Genomic DNA, 14,539 nt, shown 5'->3' with positions numbered 1-14,539 from the left:
TGGAGGAAGCACTGTACCAACCCCCCACCATGGCCCCTGCTCTTTCCCTTGCATGTTACTTTTTGCTTCCAACAGAGTAGCTACACTGGTGCTCTTGGGCAGTTTGGGAGGCACAACTGAACCGTGAAGGATGAGAGACAGCATGTGCTGAAGGCAAAGCTCAGCCATAGTGAAAACAACAGCTGGCATGTTTTTCTGTGACACTGAGATTGCCTCTAGGTTTTAATTTGCCAAACTACATTCCTTTATTCTTTCAGAATTTGGCTTATTGCTCCCAACTTTGTTTAAAGCCTTTTTAATCTAGCCTTAGTCACCCAGTATCCTCTCTTTCTTTGTCTCTTTCTTTTCCTTCCAGTCTCTTTTCGCCAGTCCATTGCTTTCCACAAAGCTGCTCAAAGAGTGAGGTCTTGACCTTCTCTGCATTCCTTGACAAATGCTTTGGAAGAAAATGGCTGACATCTCACTCTCTCTCCAGCCATATCAATAGGTATGGGTTACACTAAAATTAGCAAAGTCCTCTCTGTAAGCAACCTGTAACACACATATTTGATTGAGGTATAACAAAAAGAAAATACAGATTATTTCATTATCCTGTATGCAGAGTTAATGCATATGTGAGTAGTTATGATTTTAGAAAAAATATCTTTGGACATTTAGTTAGTACGAAATGGAAAGAGTTGAATAAAAGTAAAATACCTAGAACATATTTGGTTAATTTAAGGGGTGTGAACATTTTTCTTTGCTAGTTACAATGCAAGCTAACGTGAAACTTACTAAGAAGGTTGGCACTTTGCTTGTTTTCTAAGTTTAAAAAAGGGAAATAAGTTTATCTCTTATGGTTGTAACTTGCCTTTAATTTTTCTCTTTTATTTTTTAAAATGATTTTTACTTTTTCCATTATAGGTGGTTTATAGAGTTTTGTCAGTTTTCTACTGTAAAGCAAAGTGACCCAGTCACACATACATATATACATTCTTTTTCTCACATTATCCTCCATCATGCTCCATCATAAGTGATTAGATATAGTTCTCAGTGCTATACAGCAGGATAATTTTTTTCCTCTAGGTAAATCAGAAATATAAGAAACTAGCACTTCATATACGAATTTATAGATATTCAGAATGTATGTGATACTTGAAAATGTAGCTTAACCGAGCTATTTTATAAATCTGAAGTCAGAGAAGACTGTTGTAGCACTAGAAATATCTGATCTTTGTTTTACTTCTTTGTGTAGTTATGATCTGGTCATCTATGGAATGATGGCTTAGACTGAATGCTTTCAGAGATTTTTTTTCCAAATTCAAATGTTAGCATCTGGATCTCTTATTTATAGAGACAAAGACTGTAAGTATTTTGAGAGTTTTGAGGGAAGAAACTATTATATTATTAATTTCTATGCCTGCAGAGTGGATACACTGAGCTTCAGGATTTCTTGTATAATTAGATGCACTTGTCTTTTAACCTAGAGCATCATCAATAACAATGAGGTAATGCATTAAAGGAGCTTATATAAACCATTTGCTATCTCATTATATGACTTACCATCTAAAGTAAACAAATGATCCTTTTCACCCATCGTTTGTCTCCTTTTGCAAGTAAGTCAAGTTTAACTCTTGATTTATTTTGACAATAAGACTAAAATGGTAATAACACTCCCAATGACATTCTATGAAGCCATGATAATCCTGATTTCAAGACCAAAACGACTACCAAAAAAGAAAATTATAGGCCAATATCTTTAATGAATATAGATGCAAAAATTCTCAACAAAATATTAGCAAACCAAGTCCAACAATAAATAAAAAAGATCATACACCATGATCAAGTGGGATTCATCCCAAGTTCACAAGGATGGTTCAACATATGCAAATCCATCAGTTTGATACATCACATAATTAAAAGACAAAAAAAATGATCATCTCAATAGATGAAGAAAAAAACATTTGACAAAATCCAACATTCATTTATCACAAAAAACTCTTACCAAAGTTGGTATAGAGGGAACATATCTCAACATAATAAATGATATTTGTGAAAAACTCACAGCCAATATAGCTATGAGAAAAGCTGAAAACCTTCCTGCTAAATTCCAGCACAAGGCAAGGATGCTCACTCTCACCTCTTCTATTCAACATAGTACTGGAAGTCTTAGCCACAGCAATCAGACAAGAGAAAGAAATAAAATATATCCATATTAGAAGAGAAGAGGTAAAATTCTCATTACACGTAGATTATACTATATATATAGAAAACCAAAAGACTCTGCACAGAAGAGATAAATGAATTCAGCAAGGTAGCAGGATACAAAATTCACATACAGAAATCAGTCATATTTCTTTATAGTAACAATGAAATATCAGAAAGGGAATGTAAAAAAATAATACCTTTTAAAATTGCACCTCCCCAAAAGAAAATACTTAGGAATAAACCTGACCAAGCAGGTGAAATGCTTATATGCTGAGAAATAAAAAACTTTAGTAAAGGAAACTTAAGATGATTTTAAAGAATGGAAAGATATGTTGTGCTCCTGGATTGGAAGAATTAATGTTTTTAAAATAGCCATACTACTCAGAGCAATCTATAGATTTAATGCTATCCCTATCAAATCACCCAATAAATTTTTCATGGAACTAGAACAAATAATCTTAAAGTTTATATTAAACCATAAAAGACCCAGATATGCAAAAACTATCCTGAGGAAAAAGAACAAAGAAGGAGGCACATAACCCTCCTTGACTTCAGACAATCCTACAAAACTACACTAATCAAAACAGTGTGGTATTGTCACAAAAACAGACATATGGATCAATGGAACTGAAGAAAGATCGCAGGAATAAATCCAGACACCTACAGTCAATTAATCTTCCACAAAGGAGGCAAGAATATACAATGGGAAAGTCTTTCCAGCAAGTGGTGTTGGGAAAGATTGGACAGCTACATGAAAAGCAATGAAGTTAGAACACATCCTCTCACCATCCATAAAAATAAACTCAAAATAACTTGAAGACTTGAAAATAAGCTATGACACCAGAAAGCACCTAGAAGAGATCATAGACAAAATATTCTCTGACATAAATCATACAAATGTTTTCTTGGTCAGTCCTCCAAGGCAATGGAAACAAAAACAAAAATAAAACAACAAACAACAAACAACCAAACTGAAAAATGGACAGAAGACCTAAATAGACATTTCTTCAAAGAAGATATACAGATGGCCATAGGCACATGAAAAAATGCTCAACTTTTTAGAGAAATACAAATCAAAACTATAATGATTTGATCACACCAGTCAGGATGGTTCCCTTTGTTATTTGCTATCCTGAAGACAACAAAGGATATTCAGGATTTGTTATCCTGGAGAGGCTGTGTAGGCAGGGGAACCCTCCCACATTGTTGGTGGGAATGTAAGTTGGTACAGCTACTGTGGAAAACAATATGGAGGTTCCTCAGGAAACTAATTATAGAACTACCATATGATTTGGTAATCCCACTCCTGGACACATATCCAGACAAAACTATAATTCAAAAACATACATGCACCCTTATGTTCACTGCATCAGTATTCACAATAGCCAAGACAGGGCAACAACTTAAATGTCCATTGACAGATTAATAGATAAAGAAGATATCATACATACATTCAATGGAATACAACTAAGCCATAAAAAGAATGAAATAATGCCATTCACTGCAACATGGATGCAACTAGAGATCCTCATACTAAGTGAAGTAAGTCCAAAAGAGTAATCTAAAAATATGATATAAATGAAACTATCTATGAAAGAGAAACAGACTCACTGACATAGAGAACAAACTTGTGGTTGCCAAGGGAAGGAAAGTTGAGGGAGGGATGGAGTGGGAGGTTGGGGTTTGTAGATGTAAGCTATTATGCATGGAAAGGATAAACAAAAAGTTCCTACTGTGTAGCACAGAGAACTATATTCAGTGCCCTATGATAAATCATCATGACAAAGAACATTAAAAAAGGAGTTCATGCTATGGCACAGTGGGTTAAGAATCTGACTGTAGTGGCTCAGTTTGCTACAGAGGTGCAGTATCAATCCCCAGCTTGTCCCAGTGTATTAAAGGATCTGGCATTGCTGCAGCTGCAGTGTAGGTTGTAGCTGTAGCTCACATTCAATGCCTGGCCCAAGAATTTTCATATGCTGCAGGTGTGACTGTAAAAAAATTGTGTGTGTTTGTGTGTGCATATATAAAAAAAGAATCGTTTGCTGTACAGAAGAAATTAAAATATGGTAAATCAACTATACTTCAGTTAAAAAACTATTAACTTAAAAAAATGAAAGGAAGAAAAACTCTCGAGTGATTTATATATTGATTATACATTGAAATTATAATACCTGGACATATGTTAGGTTAAGATTGATGTGTACAGCAAAGTATATTAGTTGTAAATATACATATATCCATTCCTTTTCAGATTCTTCTCCCATATAGGTTATTGACAGATTAATTGAACAGATTATCCTGTGCTATACAGAGGGTCCTTATTGCTTACGTATAATATGCATATAATAGTGTGTATATGTCAACCCTAAACTCCTCCCCATCCACATTTCCTCTTTGGTAATCATAAATTTGGTTTCAAAATCTTTTTTTTTGTCTTTTTTGCCATTTCTTGGGCTGCTCCTGCGGCATATGGAGGTTCCCAGGCTAGGGGTCGAATCGGAACTGTAGCCACTGGCCTACGCCAGAGCCACATCAACGTGGGATCTGAGCTATGTCTGCGACCTACACCACAGCTCACAGCAATGCTGGATCCTTAATCCACTGAGCAAGGCCAGGGATTGAACCTGCAACCTCATGGTTCCTAGTCGGATTCGTTAACCACTGAGCCACGACAGGAACTCCCTCAAAATCTTTTGAGTCTATTTCTCTTTGGTAAGTTCTTTTGTATCTTTTTTTTTTTTTTTAGTTTCAAAAGTTTTATTGAAGTATAGTTGATTTACAATATTGTGATAATTTCTGCTGTAAAACAAAGTGGTCCAGTTATACATAGATCTAATCTTTTTCAGATTCTTTCCCCATATATATTATCACAGAATATTGGGTATAGCTCCCTATATTAAATAGCAGTTTCCCATTGGCCAATCATTCTGTATACCACAGTGTGCATATTATTTGATTCCAAATATTAGTAATCTCATGATATTTGCCTTTCTCTGTCTGACTCACTTCCTTTAGTATGATCATTTCCAGATCTATCCATCTTGCTGCAAATGCCATTATTTAATTCATGATATGGCTGAGTAATATTCCATTTATATATGTACCACATCTTCTTTATCCTGTCCTCTGTTGATGGACATTTATTTTGCTTCCATGTCTTAACTATTTTAAATAGTGCTGTGATGAAAATTGGAGTATATGTATATTTTTGAATTATGGTTTTCTCCAGATATATGCCCAGGAATGGGATTACTGGATCATATGGTAGTTTTATGTTTCATTTTTTTCAGAAACCTCCATACTGTTCTCCATAGTGGATGCAATATCTTATATTTCCACCAACATTGTAGGAGGGTTCTCTATAACATCTCTAGCATTTATTCTGTATACTTTTTGATGATGGCTATTCTGTCTGTTGTGAAGTGATACTTCATTATAGTTTTGATTTGTTTTTCTCCAATATTTAGTGATATTGAGTGTCTTCTATGTGTTTTTTTTTGGAGAAATGTCTGTTGCCACTTTTAATTGGGTTATCTGGTTTCTTTTTGGTATAAATCTGTATGAGATATTTTATATTTTGGAGATCAGTCCTTTGTTGGTCATGTCATTTGCAAAGATCTTCTCCATTCTGTGTGTTGTCTTTTTGTTTTGTTTATTATTTTCTTTGCTATGCAAAAGCTTTTAAGCTTAATTATATCCCATTTGTTTATTTTTGCTTTTATTTTCATTAATCTAGCAAGTAGGCCAAAAAAGGTATTGCTGCAATTTATGTCAAAGAGTGTTCTGCCTTTGTTTTCCTCTAAGAGTAGTATCTGGTCTTTTATTTAGATCTTTAATCCATTTTGAGTTTATTTTTTTGTGTTTGGTGTTAAAGAGTGTTCTAGCTTCACTTTTACATGTAGCTGTCCAGTTTTCCCAGCACCACTTATTGAAGAGGCTATGTTTTCTCCATTATATATTCTTGCCTCTTTTGTTGTAGATTAATTAACCATAGGTGTGTGGGTTTATTTCTGGGCTTTCTATGCTGTTACACTCACTTATATTTCTGTTTTTGTTCCAGAATCATACTTTTTTGATGACTATGATTTTATAGTATGGTCTGAAGTCAGGGAGCCTGATTCCTTCAGCTCCACTTTTCTTTCTTAGGATGGCTTTGGCTATTCTGGGTCTTTTGAACTTCCAAAAATATTTTAAAATGTTTTATTCTAGTTCTGTGAAAAATGCCATTGGTAGTTTGATAGGGATTGCACTAAATCTATCATTTTCCTTGGGTAGTACAGTCATTTTGACAATGTTCATTCTTTCAATCCAAGAGCATGTTAAATTTTTCCATTTTTGTAACATCTTTTATTTCCTTCATCAGTGTCTTCTACTTTTCAGAGCAGAGGTCTTTATGTTGGTTTATTCCTAGTGACAAATGACAATGAAGACAAAATGATCCAAAACCTATGGGATACAGCAAAAGCAGTTCTAAGAGAGAAAATTATAGCAATACAAGCCTACCTCAGGAAACAAGAAAAAGCTCAAATAAACAACCTAACTTTACACCTAAAGCAACTAGACAAAGAACAAACAAAACTCAAAGTGAATAGAAGGAGAGAAATCATAAAGATCAGAGTAGAAATAAATGAAACAGAAACAAACAAAACGGTAGAAAAATCAATGAAACTAAGAGCTGCTTCTTTGAAAATATCAACAAAAATGATAAACTCTTAGCCAGACTTATCAAGAAAAAAAGGGAGAGGGTTCAAATCAATAAAATTATAAATGAAGAAGAGAAGTTACAGCAGACATCACAGAACTGCAAAGGATCATAAAAGACTATTACAAGCAACGTTATGTCAATGAAATGGAACACCTTGACGAAATGGAAAAAAAATCAAGAAAGATACACTCTTCCATGGAAAAAAATAGAGAATATTCATGGACTAATCATAAGTACTGAAATTGAAATTGTGATTTAAAGACTTCAAAAAACAAAAGTTTAAGACCAGATGGTGTCACAGGTGAATTCTATCAAACATTTGAAGAGTTAACATCTATCCTTATGAAATTTTTCCAAAAAAATTGCAGAGGAAGGAACACACCCAAACTCATTCTTGAGGCCACCATCACCCTGTTACCAAAACCAGACAATGATAACACAAAAAAGAAAATTATAGGCCAATACAACAGATGAACATAGATGCAAAAATACTCAGCAAAATATTAGCAAACCAAATCTAGCAATACATGAAAGGGATAATATATCATGTTAAAGTTGGGTTTATCCTAGGGATGTAAGGATTTTTCGATATTCTTAAATCAGTCAGTGTGATATATCACATGAAAAAACTGAAGAATAAAAAATATATGATCAGTTCAATAGGTGCAGGAAAAGCTTTTGACAAAACCCAACACTGATTCCTGATAAAAACCCTCCAGAAACGGGGCATAAAGGTAACCAACATCAACATAATAAAGGCCTTATATGACAAACCTACAGCTAACATCATCCCCAATAGTGATATTCTTAAATAATTCCTGCTAAGATCAGGAATAAAACAAGGATGTCCTCTACAGCCACTTTTGTTCAACATAGTTTTGGAGGTCCTAGGCATGACAATCAGAGAAGTAAAATAAATAAATGGAATCCAAATTGGAAAGGAAGAAGTACAACAATCACTTCTTGCAGATGACATGATATTATACATAGAAAATCCTAAAGCTACCAGGTAACAGTTAGAGCTCATCAGTGAATTTGGTACAGTTGCAGGATACAAAATTAGTACACAGAAATCAACTATTTCTATATACTAACAATAGAAGTTTAGAAAGAAAAATTAGGGAAATAATTCCATTTACCATCACATCAAAAAGGATAAAATATCTAGGAATGAACCTATTTAAAGAGACAAAAGACCTGTACTTTGAATACTGTAAGACACTGATGAAAGAAATCAAAGATGATATAAATAGATGGAAAGGTATACCATGCTCTTGGCTTGGACAAATCAATACTGTCAAAGTAAATGTACTATCCAAGGCAATCTACGGATTCAGTGCAATTCCTATCAAATTTCCAATGGCATTTTCACAAAAATAGAACAAAAGAATTTTTTAAAATTTGTATGGAAGCACAAAAGTCCTCAAATAGCCAAAGCAATCCTGAGAAAGAAAAACAGAGCCAGAGGAATCAGGCTCCCTGACTTCCGACAAAGCTATAATCATTATAGCAACATGGCACTGGCACAAAACAGAAATATAGATCAATGAAATAGCATAGAAATCCCAGAAATAAACCCACACACCTATGGTCAAATAATCTATGGCAAAGGAGGCAAGAATATACATGGGGAAAAGATCCCCTTTTCAATAAACTGTGATGAGAAAGCTGGACAGCTACCTGTAAAAGAATGAAATTAGATCACTCTCTAACACTATACACAAAAATAAACTCAAAGTGGATTAAAGACCCAAATATAAGACCAGATACTGTAAAACTCTTAGAGGAAAACACAGGCTGAACTCTCTCTGACATAAACCTCAGCAATATCTTATTAAGTCTACCTCCTAGAGTTATAAAAATTAAAACAAAAATTAGAAAATGAGACATAATTAAACTTTAATTTTTTACCATGGCAAAGGAAGCCCTAAAAAAAGGAAAAGACAAGCCACGGAATGGGAGAAGATATTTGCAAATGAAGTGACTACCAAGGTATTAATCTCCAGAATATATAAACACCTCCTGAAGCTCAATATCAAGAAAACAAACAACCACATCAAAAAAAAGAGCAGATCTGAGTAGACATTTTTTCAAAGAAGAAATACAGATGGCCAAAAGACACATGATGCTCAACATCGCTGAATATTAGATAAATGCAAATCAAAGCTACCTTCAGGTATAAACTTACACCAACTAGAATGGTCATCATCAAAAAATCTACACACTGTCAACGTTGGAGAGGGTTTGGAGAAAAGGGAACCCACTTACACTGTTGGTGGGAATGTGATTTTGTACAACCACTGTGGAAAACAGTATGGAGGTTCCTCAACTAACAATAGAACTACCACAAGATCCAGAAATTCCATTCCTGGGCATTTATCTGAAGAAAAACATGATTCTAAAATGTATATGTACACAAATATTCATAGGAGCCCCATATACAATGGCGAAAACATGGAAGCAACAAAGTGTCCATTGACAGAGGAATAAATAAAGAAGATGTGGTACATGTATACAATGGAATATTACTCAGTCATAAAAACAATAAAATAATGGCATTTGTGGCAACATGGATAGAAATTATCATACTAAGTGACATTAGACAGTGAGGGACAAACATCCTATATCAGTTAGATGTTGAATCTAAAAAAAAGTATGCAAATGAACTGATTTACAGAACACAAATAGGCTCACAGATTTTGAAAAGCTTATGGTTTTACCAAATGGGACAGGTGGGGGATAAGGGTGTACTGGGGATTTGGGATGTAAATGTTCTAAAATTAGTTTGTGATGATTTCTGTGCAACTATAAATATAATAAAATTCATTGATTTGTAAAAAGGTAATTGTTGATATTATTTACTTACTGCCATTTTCTTAATTGTTTTAGATTTGTTACTGTTGGGCTTTTTTCTTTCTTTTGTTCTTCTTTCTTGTGATTTGATGACTATCCTTTTGGTTGTATACGAATTGGCTTTTCTTTTCTATGTATGTACCTATTATTTTTTGGTTTGTTGTTCCCACAAGGTTTTGATATAATAATCTATGTATATAAAATAGTGTTTTGGAGTTACTGTCATGGGTCAGTGGAAGTGAATCTGACTAGTATCCATGAGGATGCAGGTTCAGTCCCTGGGCTCAGTCAGTGGATTAAGGACCTGGCGTTGCTGTGATCTGTGGTGTAGGTCACAGAGGTGACTTGGATCCCACATTGCTGTGGCTGTGGTGTAGGCTGACAGCTATAGCTCCTATTCGACCCCTTGCCTGGAAACCTCCATATGCTGTGGGTATGGCCCTAAAAAGACAAAAATATATATATTGTTTTAATTTGCTAGTCTCTTAATTTGAAATGCATTTTTCAGGAGTTCCCGTCGTGGCACAGTGGTTAACGAATCCGACTAGGAACCATGAGGTTGTGGGTTCGATCCCTGCCCTTGCTCAGTGGGTTAATGATCCGGCATTGCCGTGAGCTGTGGTGTGGGTCGCAGACGCGGCTAGGATCCCACGTTGCTGTGGCTCTGGCGTAGGCTGGCAGCTCAGCTCCGATTAGACCCCTAGCCTGGGAACCTCCATATGCCACAGGAGTGGCCCAAGAAATGGCAAAAAGACCAAAAAAAAATTAAAAATAAAGAAATGCATTTTTCAATATTCTGCATTTGTCCTCTCCTTTTCCCATGATTGCTAGTTTAGATATCATATTTGGCTATGGATTATTTCCTATTTTTATTTTATGTTTGCCTTTATTACTGAGCTTTCCCATTTGTAATTTTCTTGTTTCTCATTGTGGCTTTTCTTTCCAGTCTGGGGAAGTTCCTTTAGCACTTGTTGAAGAACTGGTTTGGTGTTGCCAAACTCTCTTAGTTTTGCTTGTCTGTAAAGCTTTTGATTTCTACATCAAATCTGAATGAGAATCTCATTGGGTAGAATATTCTTCATTGAAGGTTTTTCTCTTTCATCACTTTTTTTTTGTCTATTTAGAGCTGCACAAGTGGCATATGGAGGTTCCCAGGCTAGGGATCAAATCAGAGCTATAGCCACTGGCCTACACCACAGGCACGGCAATGTGGGATCCAAGCTGCATCTGTGACCTACACCACAGCTCATGGCAATGCCAGATCCTTAACCCACTGAGCAAGGCTAGGGATCAAACCCACATCCTCATGGGTACTACTTGTGTTCATTAACCACTGAGCCACAATGGGAACTTCTCTTTCATCACTTTAAATATATCTTGCTTCTCCTTTTTGGCCTGTAGAATTTCTGCTGAAAAATCAGCTGGTAACCTTATTGGGGTTCCCTTGTATGTTATTTGTTGGTTATCCCTTTGGCTTTCAATATTTTTTCTTTGTAAAGAAACTTTTAAAAATTTTATTAATATGTGTCTTGACATGTTTGTCCTTGGGTTTATACTGTGTAGTACTCTTTATGCTTCCTCTACTTTTTTCCTTTCCTGTAATAGGAAAGGTTTCAGCTATAATCTATTTTTTTCTTTTTGCCTTTTCTAGGGCAACTCCCACAGCATATGGAGGTTCCCAGGCTAGGGGTCTAATCGGAGCTGTAGCCACTGGCCCACACCAGAGCCACAGCAACCCCAGATCCAAGCCACATTGCAACCTACACCACAGCTAATGGCAACGCTGGATCCTTAATCCACTGACCAAGGCCAGGGATCGAACCCACAACCTTATGGTTACTAGTCGGATTCGTTAACCACTGAGCCACAATGGGAACTCCAGTTATAATCTTTTTGCATATTTTCTCAGGTCATTTCCCTCTCTCTCCTTCTGGTATCCCGATGATGTGATTGTTGTTATGTTTGATACTGTCCCCCAGGTCTCTTCGACTGTCTTCATTTCTTTTCATTCTTTTTTCTTTATTCTTTTCCATGGCAGTGATTTTCCTACTCTGTCTTTCACCTCACTAATTCATTCTTCTACCTCAGTTATTTGACTGTTGATTCCTTCTAATATGTTTTTCATTTTGGATATTATGTTATTCATCTTTGCATGTTTACTCTTTAAATATTCTAGCCTTTTATTAAACATTTCTTGTAACTTCTCAATCTTTCCATACATTCCTTTTCCAAGATCTTGGATCATCCTTCCTCATTACTCCGAATTCTTTTTCAGGTAGAGTTCCCCTTTCCTCTTTATTTAGTTGTTTTTGTGTGTTTTTATATTGTTATTTTGAAGCATATTTCTGTGTCATCTCACTTTGTCTGTTTTTCTGTGTTCATGGTCTCCTGCCTGCAGGGTTTTAGTTTCTCTTGCTTCTGGTGTCTGCCACCTGCTGTTTACCATTAGTTCAGGCATTTGTGCAGGCTTCCTGGTTGGAGGAACTGGTGTCTTCCCACCTGTGTGTGGAGCTAGATCAGGTGGCTTTTGGCTCAGTATGACTCTACGCAGCCTATCTGGGTTCAATATTGTTTTGGTGTGAGGGCCATTTTTAATTTGGATGCTTGCTACCTCTTTCCTTAGTGTATGCTTGTCATTAGCCTCTTGGTAGGAGATGTGATGGATGTTGTAGTGACTACAGCCCTCACTAGATTTCGAGCAGGGCCTTCCATTTGCTCTATTGTTATCACAGTCCTATAAGGCATACTGTCTGCTCCCTACTTGTTCAGATCTATTCGTGAGCTATGTTTCTGATTTGTGGTGTTACGAGGTAGGAAAGATTGCAGCATTTCCACTGGGAAAGTATTGCAGTATTCTTCCACTGGAACTATTCATCTTTGAGTGTGCTCTGTTGTGCCACTTTTCACCCATTGGTGGGCTCACAAAGTACACCGTTGGTGGGTACTGCCTTCAGTCCCACCTTTCCCATGGGTATGTTGGTTTTTGGTCCTGGTGCCTCTCAGGTGTTGTTTCCATCTGGCCACCAATGCTGATCCACTAAGATCAGGACCCAGGGCTGCAGTACTTGTGCTTCTAGGCCCACTGTGGATGCTATGGAGTCAGCTCAGACTCTGGAATGGTCCAAGCCTCATGTGTAGTCATCCACAAAGCCCACAGCTACTAAAGCCAGACCCCTTTCAGCTGCAGGAGCACTCATCATTCAGATGTTTCATCAGCATTTACTTTATAAGGTTAGCAGTGGAGGTGTAATCCTGAACTTTGTATAGCTCGGATGAAATGTTTCAGCTCTTCTTCCTTAGTGGCAGGTTCCCTGAGTCTCAGTTATGGTTTCAGCTCCACTTTTATGTGTGAGCAACCCAATTTTATGTGTGATTGCTCCAAAGGCATCAGGCATACAGGGCTCCAGGGAGCCTGCAACTACTTTGGAGGCAGAGGATGGAGTAGCAGTGGATTCTTGCAGGGAGGTGGGGTGAGGCTGAGATCAGGGAGGCAAAGGCCTTCGCTAGGTGAGAGGTGTGTGGGGCTGTGATGGGGGTGTAGCCCAGCTCAGGTGGAAGCCTTTCCAAGAGCTTGCAGAGGTGGGGCCTGGGTGGGAAAGGAGGTTGTAATGGTGGCCCTGTCCCTTGCAGGCCATCTAACAAGATGCTTAGCCTCCATGGCCTGGGCCATCTTTCTGAATATTCCTGGTTATGGCATTCCACCCTTCTACTCCCCCAGGATGTCTCAAACAGCCAACAGCCATCCTATCCTTAGGAATGCTCTCTAAACCCCATGATCCAGCACTGAGCCCCTGCTCTTATCTTCAGACTCATGTCTCAGGCTTGGGGGCACAGGGCAGTTCTATGAGTCCTCTGTGTATGTGTCATTCTGTTCTGCTTGCCACAGACCAGCAACTGTGTTTTCCTCCAAGCTTCCAAAGCTCCTTTCCTGTCCCAGCTGGTCTCCCCACTAGTGACTCCCAGGTATGGCAACCTCTCCTTTCCTTTAGCTCCCTCCCTAGGGCACAGGGCCCAACCTGCTTCTACCCTTTTCTTTCTTTCTTTCTTTTTTTTTTTTTTTGAAGTCCTACCCAGTTTTGTGGCGATCCCTCCTTTCTGGTGTGGAGTTTTTTCTGCTAGTGCTCAGTAGATGTTCTGTGAGGATTATTCTTTTTGTAGAGATATTTATTATGTATTTGTGGGAAGAGGTGAAGTTCACTTCCTCCTTTTCTGCCATCTTGTTTCTCCACAGTTACTCTTAAATGATCATTTTAGTGACAATTTGGTGAACTACAATGTCCTTTATGGACACTCTTTGGTTCTCTAGTGACTTATTTCCCTCAGAATGACTTTTTCCCCTTTATACTATGGGGGATATTATAGATGAGTTCCACTAAATATGGAAGGAACTTGTATCTAGATTCTTTTACTTAATTTAATGGTTTTGAGTTTAATCCATGCTGTTTCATGTATCAATAGTCTGTTCTTTTTTATTACTGAGTAGTATTCTATTGTATTTGGAAGTACCAAAATTTGTTATTCACCAATTGGTGGACAATGCATTTATTTACTGCTTTTTTATATTTACAAATAAAACTGCTATTGATATTTACATATATTTGCATAGTCGTATGTTTTCATTTCTCTTAGGTAGTACTGGGTCTTACACAACTTCATAAGAAACTGCCAAACTATTTTTACAGTGGTTGTACCATATTGAATTCCCACTAGCAATGTCTGAAAACTCTAGTTACTCTGAGCCCTTGCCAGCTCTTGCTATTTGTTATTTATTTATGTATTTATTTTTATTCT

At 36.8% G+C, this 14,539-nt stretch overlaps 1 protein-coding gene across 5 annotated transcripts in view; it reads left to right on the top strand.

The window, feature by feature from the left end:
* Positions 1 to 14,539, top strand: part of SLC26A7 (solute carrier family 26 member 7) — a 172,833-nt gene that overhangs the window by 119,492 nt on the left and 38,802 nt on the right. The gene's annotated exons all lie outside the window — the stretch shown is intronic.

The sequence above is a fragment of the Phacochoerus africanus genome, chromosome 6 (assembly GCF_016906955.1).
Source record: "Phacochoerus africanus isolate WHEZ1 chromosome 6, ROS_Pafr_v1, whole genome shotgun sequence".
Classification (NCBI taxonomy): domain Eukaryota; kingdom Metazoa; phylum Chordata; class Mammalia; order Artiodactyla; family Suidae; genus Phacochoerus; species Phacochoerus africanus.
Note: the sequence above shows the minus strand (reverse complement) of the source record. Positions and strands in the feature narration are given on the sequence as shown.